We start from the raw sequence: 9,759 nt of genomic DNA, 5'->3' as shown, positions 1-9,759 counted from the left end.
TCCTCCTCTAACTTCCAGAGAGGCTCGGAGTGTGAGAGGGATGGGGGCTCAGATTAAAAGATAAGTAGAAAGACAGATATACACAGAGACGGGGAATAAGGAGAAGACGAGCTCATGAAAAGAGCAAAGACTTAAAATTCAAGTAAGAGGCTTAGTTTTAGTCAAAGGACTCCTTTTAGTGGTCCTTTGGTCCTTTATGAAAGCTGACAGGGCAGATTATCCTGACAGCAAGCGGGTCAGAGTGAATGTCATGTCATGTCTGTCTCTGAGCACAAAAGCAAACAATTCCTCACATCAATAGTTCGCCTCACTGTGACATAATTCACTGCCAAATCTAAAATGCTACATGACATCCAAGTGAAAAAGGTGTCCTTCTTTTTTGTTCTGAGACAAGGACTTTGTATTGTAGAATAAAAACAGGTGCTTTATCGGAATGAAACACAAACAAGACAAAGAGTCTGCATGGCTCGTTAGCGGCTCTGTGACGCTCTGCTTCGGCACGATGCTTTCAGCTAAATGGCAATGTCTGCATGCTATCATACTCACACTGATAATGCATAACATATTGACGCTTAGCAGGTATAATGTTCACCAGATCATATCTGTAATGGCTCACACAAGAAAAAAAAGCACAAACAGTACATTAAACAGAATCTATCAAGGTATACGATGCTGTGTACCTAAAAAGCCTGTATTTTAAATAGCAAACATTGAACAAGAAACTGCAACATTTCTATGGAAATGCAAGTAAATACAATTTTACAAATCACTGCATTGCTGTGCACAACATGATAAATTAAATATAGGTAGAACTTAAGCAAACAGAAGACATAGATACATGTACATTCTAAAAAGGTTTTCCTAAAGTACACTGTTACTCTCGCACAACTCATGAACAATAATACCGGAAAAATATTACACGTTTTGCTCACTGTATGTTATTTTTTAATGTTACATACAATAAAATACAAAAATGAATACACAACACACAAAATGCAGAATACACATAGCATTACTCACACTATCAACAGCAGCTCCGCTGGTATTTCACTTTGAAGCTGTACCCTGAGGACGACTGATGCTGTGGTTAGCAGTTGAAAAGGACAGTTAGCTAGCAAAACCAAAATAAAATGCATTCACCCAACACACAAGTGAGAATAAATAGTGAGAGATCATACCTGGGAGACTGGAGCAGGGTATCCTCAAAGCTCAGCACAGAAGCTACATGCTCCATCTGCTGAAGCGTAGACTGTAGAGAAAAGATGGATGTTGCCAGCATGACATCGACCATTGGTTTGTGGATTCACATTTTCAAATGGTGAGTCTGGTAATTGGATGTCGCCATCTTGGTCTTAGACATAATGTGTGATGGCTGGATCTGACTGAGAGTGTGAGGGCACTACCTACATATGATGGTCCTAAAACATAACCTACTTTATCTGTACGTTCCCAAGATGGCAGCCAAGTCAATCCACTATCTGTGTGTCAGTGCCTGATGTCTGAGTCTTTGTGTTTTTATGGATGATACTCTACGTCTTTCTACATCATTTTGCTATGAATGAGTGATCCTTGGATAGGAAGCAGCATTGTGCCGCCTTACTGGTAAATCTTTCAAAAGCATTTGATTCTATGGATCCTAAACTACTTCTAGACAAACTCCAAGGCTCTTAAATGGTGTAAAAATTACTTAACAGGTAGAACTCAGTGCGTCCAAACAGACAGCTAAGATTTGCTCCAAGGTTCCATTTTGGTTCCTATCTTATTTTCTATTTTTATAAATGACTGAGGTAAAGACATTCACAATAATTTGCATTTGTATGCAGATGACTACGGTCGTCTATACATCTGCTCCCTCTGCAGAACAGGCGATAGAAGAACTTCAGACTACATTTCAGTTATTACAAAGACATTAAAGGATCTAAAATCGGTTTTAAACACCCAGAAAACGAAGTTTATGATTTTGTCAAAGGATCGCTTACAAAATTTTGACAAAGATTTTTTTTTTTCATCTGAGGGTACATTAAATGAAACAATATCCTCTTTTAAGTACTTGGATTGATAAGTATGGATTGAGCTTTCATTTGATGCACATGTCTCTAATTTAGTTAAGAACTCAAAATGAAGATTGGCTTTTATTTTAAAAATAAAACATGCTTCACATTCTCTGCAACGAAAACACTCGTGGAAACCACCTTTCTATCTGTGATTTATTATGGTGATATACTGTACAGCCATGCAGCCTCCTCCACCTTAAAGAGACTTGATTCAGTCTATCATGCTTCACTACGTTTAATTTCAAATGCAAAATCTCTTACTCACCACTCTATTTTCTATGATTTGGTTGGCGGGATATCACTTAACATTCATAGACAACAAAACTGATACATGTTCATCCATAAAGCTCTGCTGGGCAAACTCCCAGAATACCTCAACCCCCTTCTCACTTTCAGCTCTAGTAGTTACCATCTGCGCGCCTCCAAGTGGCTGCTTTTGAATGTTCCCCGGACTCTAACAGACTTTGGCAAAACAGTGTTCTCCTATTATGCACCATGCTCAGAGAACAATCTTTTTAAAAAAAAAAAAACAAAAACCTTGAACTAGAAACGTTCCCATCCATTAATAAGTTTAAGAGTATCATAAAGAATACAGTGAAGGAGGAATGACAGTGTTGTTCTTGAGAGGTCACTGTCCTTGAATAGCTGTCAGTCTGTTTTATTGTTTTACTGTTTGTTTATTTGTGTATCTTGTATATGTTTTATAAGATTTTAAGATTTTTGTATGGCTGCTACATTGGCAAGGTCTCCCTAGTAAAGAAAAGATTTCTAATCTCAGTAGGACTTCCTGGTTAAATTAAGGTAAATAGATCATCTATTTTACTCTAAATGGGACCATAGTTTACTAAATGAACATCACATTGTGCTGAATAAGGCTTGAAACTAGTGATTGTGACAATACACTCACTGGGAAAATATTTACTGAGGTAAAAAATCAAATGAAAAGTACGATCAATTGCACATAGACTTCTATACAATCTGACTTTTTTGGGCAACCAGAGGTGTCGCCCCCTGATGGAGAATAGAAAGAATGAAAGTTTACAAAGTAATGGAAATCTAAATGCACCACGGTAAAACCAATCAGAGTGCAACAATATTTGTCTTTTGTATTTTTTGAAGTACAAAAGGAGTAAGAACGAATGCTAAAGAAAAGAAATGCAGAGTGAATATTTGAGCTGAAAGGGCAGAGCTCACACACCAGGATTGGATTGAGAGGTCTGACCAACAATAAAACAAGATGATAATAGTTATTGTAGCATTTGTCCTTCGAACATTACAGTCTCAGCCTTTTGTGACGATAATATAAACTTCTCTGTTGAGGAATGTAAATAGTGCAGTCAAAACCAGACTAAGGTAAAAATTCTGCTACAAGACACTTGCTTCTTCTCACCTGGACTCGGAGGTTACACCCATCTTCATATAATAGTGTATGAGCTGAAGCCAGGGGGTAAGTTCTTTTCCTACTACTGTTAAGGTGACGTTATATTTATGCAACACAGTAAAACAAAAAAACATATTCCATATTAGAAAACTGAAAAGTTACTTTATGCACTGATCAGATCATTCCATCTGTTCCATTAGCATTTTAGCATGCCCACATTTGCCAATTAGCAGTAAAAGCACAAAGTGAAGCTGAAGCTGGTGAAATGTGATTAGTTTTGTGGAAACCTAGTCACAAAGAATTAAGTACTGAACAAATGTGCAACATGAAAACCAAAGTTATCTAATTCATCCTGAGTGGAACATGAGGATGTTTAGCAAATTTCACCACAATCCATCCAATAGTTGTTGAGACATTTCACCCAAAACCAAAAAAAGGTCAACCTCAGAGCACCACAAGCAGATTCCTCAGGGGATCGCCACATTCATGAGGTTTCAGCCTCTGGGTGTCATGACTGTCTGTGGAAAATATGTCAAAACAATACAACAAAAGATGAAAAAGTAGGAAGGGAGTCGTGTCTGACAGAGATCCAAGTGGGGTCCAAATGCTGTCAGTCAATAAGCTATTTTGTGGTATTCATCTAGTGCTCTGTTAAAATAATTTCAACCTGCTGGTGACATTAGATGAAAAGTCAGGGGGCAGCAGAGTCAATATCATACTGTGGGGACCGCATTTGTCTACACCAGGTCTCATGGCAGTCCATTAATGTTGTCGAATAATTTTCCCAAAATGCCACACTTTTTAGACGAGAAAGTCAGTCATTCACATCCTCTGTAACTTTGGATGTGGAATTTCACTACAACCTATCTAATAATGGCTGAGATTTTTCAGTCTGGACCGAAGAGGTGGACTAACCTACCCTGTAACTTCCACTTTGTTAACAGCTTCATCAGAAGAACATCAATACATTATCCAAGAAAAGAGGAGAAAAATGATTCCCTGTCTTTTCTGACCAGAGGACACAAGATAAAGTCTGACCTTGCACTTAAAATACATCATTATACATTCCTTTAGTCTAATGTCTCTCCTGCAGAGCTTTTGGCAACTGAATTTCCCAAGCAAATTAGTAACACAAAATGAGAACTGAAGGTCACATTTTGTTCCAGAAAACTGTCACCTGAACAGTTTTGAAAAAGTTTGGAGGTGCTCGGGAGAGCCAGCAAACACATTTGTGTAGAAACAGTGCAACAGGTTTCAGAGTGTGTACACAGCTTTGCCCGCAGTGAGGAGGGATATATTAGCAATTGTTTGGATTAGACGTGATGTGATGTATTCAAATAACAGCACCCTGGCAAAGCGCTCATGATGATTTCTTTCCACGTGTTAATGCGCCACTGACCAAGGAATCATTACAGATTCACCAAAGCTCTGCAAAGCGACGCCTGCGCTAACACTCACAAAAATACATTATGAGCAATTATGATGCATGAGCAGCATCGGGAGGCTGTCAGACAGAGCGCTGGTAACATTCATCTTGTATAATAATAATCAAATGATGACTTTGTACTTCTATATGACAAAGGTGACTTGAATAGTTCATCCAATAATCCTCAGTGGCCCTCTGTGGGACTCTGAGCGGCCGACTCTCTGACTGAAACACACTGTGAGCTCAACCCTGCCTCTGAGGCCAACTGTGTCGATCAATAGAGCGGCCCAGCATGGGAAGCGCAAGTTCATTAGTGTTTCACAGTCGCAGCTGAGAAAAGTAATGATTCGAAACGATTCAAAGTGAAAAAGATCCCCACAATTTTATCAACTGTGACAAGGAGCTGGCTAAACAGTTACACATAACACATGTTTTAATAAATATGGTAAAGCACTGCTAACTTTTCTTGGAGCTGTGCTGGATGCATTTGTGGTTTTTAATCTCCACCAAGACGACCACTTCTTTTCCATTTTTTCCCCCACTGGGTATAAAAGTCAACTTGCACAGACTTGTAAGTTACTCGAGATCAATACTCCATCACAGTGAGCATCATACAGTATTTGCTTTTTTTTTTGTCCAGGTTAAGTCAGTGCTGAGTGCTGATGTGGTGCAGACTGCTTTGTTGCTTGATAAAAAGCCCTCTAGATATTCATTGCCATGGAATATTAATCTGGCTGAAGTATCAACTTAACCGATTAAGTAAAAATCAAGTGACTCGAAATGAAACCATGACAACATCAACAGCGACCAGATGGACTGTAAGAAGTTCTGTGTGAAATAGATAATCCACTGAGTAAAAGGAAATCATGCAAAAATTCAAATCAAGTCAAACCAAGTTCATTTATGCAGCACATTGTAAAACAATCAGAGTAAACTGAATCTGTGTATGTGTCAGAAGACAGGCAACAACAAACATTTATGCGAAACAGCAAAACAGAAAACAGGATAAAAATTTGTGGAATCAAGTTGTAAAGCAAAATAAAACAATTTAATTACTAAAATATTAAGACTACAAAGAGCAACCAAAAGCCACTGAAAACATGTACATTTTTAGATTTTTAAATTGAAAGTGCCAAAGTAAACTATTCCATAATTGAGTTGTCACCATAAAGTCAGAGTTATTAATCCTGCAACTCAGAATTTTCTATGATGGAATCCTTAAAATCTACCTACATGCATTTGTTCTTCCATAGACTTATTATTGATCTTCTAGAAATATGGCAAAATCTGCTGGTGCAAAAATATACAATCAATTGATAAAATGATTTGATAAAATGTCCTTTTGGCCATTTTCACCCCAACTAGGTGCTTATGGTAGCCATCCACAAGCTTCTTGTTGTATCTTTGACCACTCCTCCTGTAGTCAATCAGAATCACTCACAAGAAGTTCAGAGTCCGGGTCACTAAGGAAAGAATTTTTTTGTGACAGAGACGCATTGATTTCAGAGTTATAGGACTCACTGGAAACTCAAGGCCACCATGATATACATGTTCTTTACAAGTGTATGTAAACATTTTTTCACGACTATATATGCAAAAAACAGTCAACTTTGTCTGGCAAGTTTTCAACTTTGAAGGTAACAATATTATATGGCAGGGTTTGCAGCTTGTTTTTGCTGACCATAAAATAGACAAGAGTCTGTTAAATAGATAGATTTTCTTTTCAATCTACTGTCAGATAAGAGGAAAAATAAAAGCATTAAAATAAACAAAAAAATGAATAATGTGACAATGGCATGTCATGATATTAACATCTCCTGATACAGGCTGAAAATATTAAATAAAACAAATTGATTTTATGCTGTATGGAAATGAATGTTGGAAAATACAGGAAAATACACACTCAGTCAGGTCTCATGCAAATTTTTCTGCCATAAACAAGCTAAAACAGTCCTTTGAGACAAGTAAGACTGCACTGAAGTGTGTCACAGCGAAGGACAAACCTTTGTACCTGATTGTAGCAATGGACAATTCTTTTTATTATTATGCAATTTTTGGCTCTTTTATCTTCATTGAGTCAGGAGCTGAAGAAGCTGAGAGTGAATGTAGCAGAATCCACTTTAACTGATTAACAAAAAACAAGTGCTACTTCTCTTCAGTGCTCTGATTTCAAAAAATAATAATCTCAGTCCAAGGAGAAACAGATGAATAGGTGTATTTTGTGTTGTCACTGAAGGCAAGCACCGAATTCTTATTGTAAAGGAAACAATCAAACAGTCAGCTTTGATATTAGGTTCAAGGTGATTGCTCAGCTTCTAATGAGAAAAGAGCTTTAATTTATTCGTTCAAAGCCTCACAGGAACATAATAAATATGTCAAAAGGCAACTCACAAGGATCCGGCTGTTCTGTGTGTAATTACAACAATATCAGACAGTTATGAAACTCTTTTGTCATAAAATATGTTCTTATTAACTGGTGCGGGGCAACATGTAGGTGCTTTAGAGAAAATGTGGCTCACTAATAAATTACTTGACATTCATTCTGTGAAAAAAAAAAGTTGAAGTTGTATGACAAAAAGGACACAAAACATGGATTCATAAGAATTCTTCATTATTCTTTAAATTAAGTAAAAATTTCCCATCATCTTCTGAATAGAGATCGCCTTAAAAGAGATATGGAGAACAGAGAGCTCAAGGGAACACAAAAGTTGCTTAAAGTTACTGAAATGTTCTCTTGAACTCTGGTGACTGCATGGACATCCCGGTGAGATACCTTCATTTACATAATTTCAGTTTACATGGCTCAGTTTCTTTTTATTCATATTCCTGCCAAACTTCTCCATGGTCTTATGGCATTAAATTCTTTCTTTCAATGCACTGTAACTCTTTCAGGAACATGCCCATGGTGAATTCGAATGTAAAAATGGTAATTGGTAAAATTCCGTACATTCCTCTAGACAGAAAAAGCAGCCTACAAAAAAGGAGGGGATGAAAAAGATGTTGAAGTAATACTTCAGGAAATTCTGCTGTTTTTCAGGGATCTTGATAAGAAGACTAATATAGTGCCTATTAAAAATATTCACATCCTTTGGATGTTTTCCCTTTTTTCATTGCTTGTCAACCTTGAATCAGAGCCAGTCTAATTTGGCTTTTGGGGCAAGAATTTCCAAAAAAAAAAAGATTCTTTCATCTTGAAGAGAAAACCGATTTCTACAAAGTGATGTCAACTAATTTAAAGCATAAATTATAAAATAAATGTATGCATAAGCATTCACCCCCTTTAAAGTGACTCACCTAATTCAACACAGGCACAGCCAGCTGGTGCAAGAAGTCAAACAATTAGTGAAATGGAGGTCATCTGAGTGCAGTAAATGTGTCTCCAGTGATTGTGGTATAAAGACACCTGTATATGGAAGGTTCAGTCGCTGGTTAATCAGTCACCAAACATTCAGGGACCATGTAAGGAAAAGACTAGCTGTGGAGACCACCAAGGCAACTGTGATGCAACTGTTGCCTGTTCTTCACCTGTCAAAGCCTTAAGGAAGAGTGATGAAGAGAAAACCACTGTTGAAAAAATAAAAAAGTAAAAAATAAATAAATAAAAATATTGACTAGAGTTTGCCTGAAGGTATGTGGGAGATCCTAAAGCCAAATAAAAGAAGGTCTTTTGGTCTGAGCTTTTTGGCTATTAGACTGCCAGATATCAAACACTGGTCATTATCACAAACACACCATGAAGCATGGTGGTGGCAGTATCATGATGTGGTGCTGCTTCTCGGCAGCAGGTCTTGGAGGGCTTGTTATAACAGAGGGTAAATTAAGCAGGATAGTGTAGTAAAATCCTGTGGGACAACTGGATGCAGTCTGGAAGAGAACTGTGACTTGGAAGAAAATTTGTTTTCTAGCAAGACAATGACCTGAACAATGCAGTCAAAGCTACAGAGAAGAAGCTGAAAGACAACAAGTCGAATGTTCTGGACTGGCCTTGACTTCAATCCAATTGATAATTTGTAAATTGACTTTAAAAGGACTGTACACTCACCATCGCCATAAAATTTGACAGAGTCTGAGCAGTGATGCAAAGACAAATGGGATAAAACTGCAGTGTCCATTTGTGTAAGGCTAACTAAGTCCTAACTACACAAGTTCAATGCTAAAATTGTGGCCAAAGGTGCATCTGTTGAACACTGACGCAAAGTCAGTGAATACCTAAGCAATCACTTATTTTACATTTCATATTTTTAATGAATTGACATTACTTTGTAGAAATCTCTTTTTTTTTTGACACAAAAGAACCTTTTTCTTTGTATAGTTTTGAGAGTAAGCCCAATTATATTGACATTGATTCAAGGTTGAAAACAGGAAAAGGGTAAAACTTCCAAACATGGGTGAATACTTTTAATATGCTCTGTAACACTCTCATGTCCACCCACCACTTAATCCTCATTAGAGTTGCAGAGAGACTGGAGTCTATCCCAGCTGACTTAGGGTGAAGGCAGGGGACACAGTGGACAGGTCACCAGTCTGTCACAGGGCTACATATAGAGGCAAACAATCACACTCACATTCACACCTACGAATGACCAATTAACCTCAGCATGTTTTTCGACTGTACGAGGAAGCCGGAGTAGCCGGAAAAAACATGCAACATGCAAACTCCATGTAGAAAGATCCCAGGAAGGCCAGGACGTGAACCAGGGATATTCTAGCTGTAAGGCGAAAGTGCTAACCACCAAGCCACTGTGCAGCCCACTCTCATCTCTATATGCTAAAAATCAAGCCTGAGCCAGAGTTAGTTGCTTGTTGCATAAAGCCTATCAAATTATGTGAGGGCCTCCCCGTCCAGTTAAAGTTAAAGTTAAAGTTAGTTTATTTATATAGCACATTTCAACAACAAG

The sequence above is a fragment of the Amphiprion ocellaris genome, chromosome 10 (genome assembly GCF_022539595.1).
Source record: "Amphiprion ocellaris isolate individual 3 ecotype Okinawa chromosome 10, ASM2253959v1, whole genome shotgun sequence".
Lineage (NCBI taxonomy): Eukaryota > Metazoa > Chordata > Actinopteri > Pomacentridae > Amphiprion > Amphiprion ocellaris.
This window is presented reverse-complemented; position numbering follows the sequence as displayed.